General features: G+C 41.1%; 1 long non-coding RNA gene across 1 annotated transcript; it reads right to left on the reverse strand.

The window, feature by feature from the left end:
• Positions 1 to 341: 341 nt before the first annotated feature.
• Positions 342 to 3848, reverse strand: LOC109287226. Its single transcript, XR_002094778.1, has 3 exons — positions 3837 to 3848; positions 2201 to 2206; positions 342 to 594 (listed from the first exon to the last, which is right to left on the reverse strand). It is a non-coding gene; the product is annotated as an uncharacterized LOC109287226 (long non-coding RNA).
• Between the last annotated feature and the right edge of the window lie 2272 nt (positions 3849 to 6120).

The raw sequence follows: 6120 nt of genomic DNA on the forward strand, positions 1-6120 counted from the left end.
GCACCCAGGCCTGCAGTCACCCCCCTCCCCACCCACCGCCCCAAGACAGACAAAGTTGCACAAGAACCTGAGTTTTGCCTGCCAGCAGCCAGAGATGCAGGGCCCCAGAACCCAGAGTCCCTCTGCACCTATCTCATTGAGATCTGGCAGGCTTTGTTGCCACAGTAGGGCCTAGAAGACCTGCAGCTTTCACTCTACTGCACCTTACCACAAACAGTGTCACCCATGTCACGAAGTTTGCTTGTCTGCAGCTTGAGGTGCAGTTTCCCTGAACCCCCTGCACCTCTCCTTGAAACCCCCTGCAACTCTCCTTGAAACCTGGAAGGCTTTGTGGCCTCAGCAGGCGTAGCAGGCTTGCAGTTTTGACCCCACTGTGGCTTAACACATACAAGTGACAGGAGTTTTGCTCTCAAGGCTTTGGGGTGCAATTTCTTCAAATCCTCTGCACCTATCTCCTTGAAACATGGCAGACTTCATGTCCTCAGAAAGGGCTATCATTCCTGCAAATGTCATGGAAATCAGGCCAGAAATGGCAAAGTTATTGCCTGTTTTGACCTTGTCCATTATATCCTATGTACGAAATGTCAAAACAGGCTTGACCCAGAAACTGTTTCGACGGCACAATACAGAACAGCCATCTTGACTCAAAATAAAAGTCAAAATGGAATGCTTACATTTTGCACAGCCCTAGTGTCATATCCCTAAAAAGTTTTCAGCTTACTTTCTATGGGCTTTTCTATAAAGGTATCTGGACACAAAGCTCAATGAAATAATGTGTGCTGAAACACACTTAAATGTAGCTATCCATACAATTTAAGTTTATTTCCTGATGATCTGTGTGTTTGACTTGAGGTACCCAGTATTTGATCTCCAGCAGGTAGTTCCGCTTTGTCATTTGGACGTAACATGTATATTCATCTAGACAAGTAAAATTGGGCTTTATCTGAATATAGGCAGAGGGGCAGAACCTTCTCTCCGTGTAGCTGTATTTGGTATTCAAGAGTGGTAGCTGTACTCCTGAACCTTGTTAGAGGAAGAGGCAAGCTGTGATAAGACCTCAGATGTGAATTATGGATCTCTCCCTAAGCTTATTAAAGTGATATCTGTTCTTGTTTGTCATCTGATGCTATTTTGTTGCTATCTGTCAGAAGGTTTTTTTGAGTTGTGAATGAGCAATCAGATAGATCACAGTTTATCGTTCTGTATGGACATCAGCCATTAGTCATAAAATCAACCAACATATCCACCAAAATCACCCTGCTGCCTTAAAGGAATAAACAAAATTATTGACACAGTGTTTACAAGCAGCAAGAGACAGATTTTAAAGGCACCCTCCTAGACTTTATCTAGACTGCTGCAGTAATATTTTTATGTCAAAACAATTATTCTCATGCCTTCAGCACATTTCAATTAATCAAGCCTACCCCAGTTATAATACTATAATGCTTCAGCTATGTAAATTTTATGAGTCATATGCAGAGCCATTATTATATATGTGCCCTATAAGAAACAATACATGGTGCTTATTTTTCTATGGGTGCCTAATAGGCTGTGCAAAACAGCACCATTTTGTTTCCACTTCCATTTCACTATTTTGTCAGGACAGTGTTTTGTATTGTTTTGTTTTATTTCAAAAGCACTGTTCTGGTTAGTTTTGTCAAAACTGCTCTGCTGTTTCAACACTTTTCAACATTTCGCCCATAGGCTATAATGGGGAAGCATGACACTGCCTATACCTTTGTCATTTCTTGCCTGATTCAGATGGAACTTACAAGGATATTAGCTCCTACTGAGTACATGAAGTTTGCCAAGTTGCAAGGAGATAGATGCAGGAGTTTCTGGGAAACTTCATCTCAAGCTGCTAACAAGCAAAACTTGTGACATGAGACTTTGTGTGTGTGTTAAGGTGCAGTGAGGTGAAAACTGCAGAGATGTTAGCCCGTGATGAGGCCATGAAGACTGACAAGCTGCAAAGAGATAGGTGCAGGGGTTTCGGCATGGGTGACTGGTGTTTCCTGAGTAGGGGTGGGGGCAGTGGGGGTGGGGGTGGGTCTGCCAGCGGCTTATCACCAACCCAGGGGCAAAACCAGAAGTGCATTTTGGCTGGTGCTTCCAGGGGGTGAACAGTTGATGTCTGGGGGTTCAAATTCACCCACTTGCACTCCCTACGCATCGCCAATGGGTTTCTGGGAAATTGCACTTCAAACTGTTCAGAGCTAAACTTGTGTCACTTGTAAGTGTAAAAGCACAGAAAAAGCTTAGTTCAAACAACGCTTTTTTGCTGTTTTTCCATCCCTCTCCTATAGCATTGGGATTGGAAGGGACTCCAGGGAAGAATCACAGTCACTGGACAGCTACATATGTCAATATCAGAGCAGTCCTTCCTCCCTATTTCTCCTCCCTCTCCTGAGTTTTTCTTTAGCTGCAAGCAAGCCCAGCTTCAAAACTCAAAACTTTTTTAAACGTTCAAAATGTTTTGACTTCCCTTGTTTCATTTTGAGGCTGTTTGAAAGCCTTTACTTTTGTTTTGATTTCACTGTTTCAAGCTCAAAATGAGTTAAAACAGTGTTGAAACAAAACAGCCAATGAAATTTTTCACAGCCCTAATGCCTAAGCACCACTTACTCAGTTGCCCTGGCATCAGTTGGGAGCAGCATCAATGCAACTCTTGCAAAGGCATCCTCTGTCCTTCTGTTAAAGTGTGCTTATCCACTTAAGGATGCCTCTCCTCTGATGCACACACCAACAGTAGCAGTTGTAAGCCACCCCCTGAAGCTAACTTTACTTAAATCTGTTTGGACACATAGCTTCTTTGGTCAATACAGAAAGTCTGTGTGCCTGCACACCAGCTCCATTGCCCAGTGCACCAATAGTAGTTGCTTTGCTGCAGCTGGACTATGGTAATGTTCCTGATGTTAGAAACTTCTCTTAGGATGCTCACAGGCAGGGTAAAAGGAAAAGTGCATTACCATTTTAATTGTATTACCACTGTGTGAAGTATTCTATGTGGGATGATGGTAACTATGGCTGTGCAAAGCTTTGATAACTGATTCGGTTCAGTGGAGATTCAGTCTGATTCAGTGACTGAATATCCAAATCCAAATAGAACCAGAGGACCCTTTAATCTCTCTGAATCAAACTGGAATCCTCCAAATTGATTCAGACAGATTTAGAAATATTCAGTGACTTGGACATAGAGACAGCTTTAAATGTTTTTTCTACATACCTTTAGGTGGCAGGGGCTCATGAATACTGCAATGCTGGGGCACATGGAGTGTCCCACAGAAGCATGGGGGATCCCCAGCATGCTCAGCAGCAGACCTGGAAGTGGACCAGAAACACTTCTAGTCCACTCACTTCTGGATCCACTGGGGAGCACACAGCCCCTGCACCCTCCCGGCTCAGCAACTGGTGCCTCCTGGGTCTGGGGGGAGCATTGTGGAATATTCTTTCCACTCCTGGGACTATGGGTGATGGGTTGACCAAAACAAATATAATAAACCAGTCCAAAGGGAATGCAAATAAGGGCAACTTACTCAATAGCAAATAATAATCAGAGATGATAATAGGGAGAGGTGTGACATTGGCAGAGAATTGGAACAATGACCAATTAAACCGTAATGACAGATTATCTCATGAATTAATTTATCAGAGTTTACTGTACATAGAATTATGGAAATGAAAGGCTGGGAATGACCTCAGAGAGATTCTGCATTTCAAACTCTGTATTAAGAAACCTAAAAAACACCCTTTAGCTTGTAGGTACATTTTGTCAATTACAAAGCTTTTCTATTTCTTAAAAGCCACACACTAAACGTTGCGAGATGACTGAGAACATGTAGAATTGAGGGCAAGAAAGATGTATAATGTCAAATAATATCATCACCCTGAACCATCTCTGCTATCTCAGTTTTATTCCTAAATATAGATTTTTATTAGATAGAGAACATACAGTATAGCTCACATAAAACTTGCATAACTTACAAACAAGGATGCAGTACCTGCTGCTTCACATACACTGAAGGTCAGCTTGAATTGAGGTAAAGCAGTTAGACTTTACCTCACAAACAATAAATAGGGTATTTATTGAGATAGTAATACTAAGTATCTACACACTGACATACCAACTCTAGTTAAACTGAAGTTGAGGTTTGTGTGTTGCCCTGCTCAAGATTTTATTACAAGTGTCATGTTAATTTGTATATTTTTAGAGCCCTAGTTCTATGAGTTATGCAAATTAATTAAAATCTCAGCTTTATCAAAAACTAGGTACACACAACTATTCCAGACTCAGAGTTGCAAAGAGAAGCATGAAAATGTGACTGCAGTGAATCCTTGAGGCTTTGAAACCAGAAGACTAAAAAGGTGCAGTTATTTAAAACAAACAAATAACCCATGAGTTTAAGTTCATAACACTAAAAACCCCCCGAAACAAATGCCGTATTAGCAAAGATTGAGAATAAACATCACTAATTTAAAGTTATACAAGCTTTTAAACACATTGGCTGCATTCAGATGAGTATGGCCGTGTGGTATGTTCCACAACAGACATATCTGCAGCGCCACATGCTGCATATTCAGGGGTGCTCAAAACCAGAGCTTGGCCAGCTGAAGCCATGCTCCGGTTGCCACCCAGGCTCCAGGCAGCAGAAGCACCACTGCTGCAGCCCTGGGAGGTCCCCAGAACTCCAGTTAAAGCTGCTGGGGCCAGCCCAGTGCTGGCCCCAGCCTCCCCTGCCCCACCTGGGGTAACGTGCCACAGACTAGAGGGTATGTGGCACAAGCACTCCCCAGGGACAACTAGCAGTGGCACATGGTGGTATTATGCCTATAGAAAACCCCAGAGCAGGAAATTCAGAATTAAAATTAATGAGTTTAAATAAACCCAGACATTTGAAAGTATCATGGAAAATAGCTATGGAGATCAGAAAGTGCTGGGCAGCTGGGACTGAATATCCCCTGGCACTGGACTAATGAGCTCTTTTTTGGTTGATTCAACAGGTTTAATATTTTACAATTATGATAGAAAGCTCATAAAGGCCTCCAGATACAAAACATAGCTACCAAATGGAATCAAGTGTCTTCCGAAAGACCCAGACTTATTATACAAGGAGGCATCCTGCACTGGCTAGATAAAACTAGGAGAAGGGAAATATTTAACAAAGAATTTGCAAATCACTAAGGTCTGCAGAACTCTACTCATCAGCATTTTCCATCAGTTTAGGGAAATCTCTCCTTGAAATAAAATAATGAGGAGACCTGAATGGTCATTCTTTATTATGTATGTTTAAGGAAAAGTGTAGCAGCCCATGGTTTGCTGCTGGGTATGGAATATCATTTGGGATGTGTTTTGCAGTAGTCCTATAGTATTTCCCATTTCTTTCAGTTTTCCAGATTTTACCATCTTTAATAAACTCTTCCTATATCAAGAATTTGTGTGTGAACAAACTAACTCAAGTCTTCCTTGCTAATGATGTTCAGCACTACTTCCTCATTTATATATACATTGCTAAGACTTAGTATGGTGTGTGCTGAACTTGGCTATTTGGTTTTTCACAGTCTTTGCCTGGAATCACTCAATAATACATGAGGAGTTTCATGTCTGTCACCAGAGACTGTATCTACTAGAACTAGTAGGAAAATGATGACTTTTGGGGTGAAAAAATACAGTTTTTAATTAAAATGACTGCAATTTTCCAAGGGACCCCTGCTATTCTATTTCAATTCTTTCAGTATCTTAAAATTTGCAATTCAGAATTCAGATATATCTGTACAAACAGTTCATAAGCAAAGCTCTCTAAGAACCTTATGAGTGCTCTTTAAATTGCCCCAAACCTCTCACCTCATAGCCTGAGGCTGTAAAATGAAAGCAGAGAGAGAGAGAGAGAGAGAGAGTTATCTTTCTATTTCAGTATCTCTCTCATTACAATAAGTCTTTTGGTTATAATAATGAAGTAATAAGCAATCTTTAACAACATATATTCAATCTTGATGACTATACAGATTAGGAATATTAAATGAATGTAAATTAAAAATCGCTTATTGTAATAGTTTAGCATTTAGTGGTGCTAATTGTGTGTATCACTCTTGGGAAATGAATAAAGGTGGAACAAAGCATTT

The sequence above is a fragment of the Gavialis gangeticus genome, unplaced genomic scaffold, assembly GCF_001723915.1.
Source record: "Gavialis gangeticus isolate Ggan-Ray unplaced genomic scaffold, GavGan_comp1, whole genome shotgun sequence".
NCBI classification, from domain to species: Eukaryota; Metazoa; Chordata; order Crocodylia; family Gavialidae; genus Gavialis; species Gavialis gangeticus.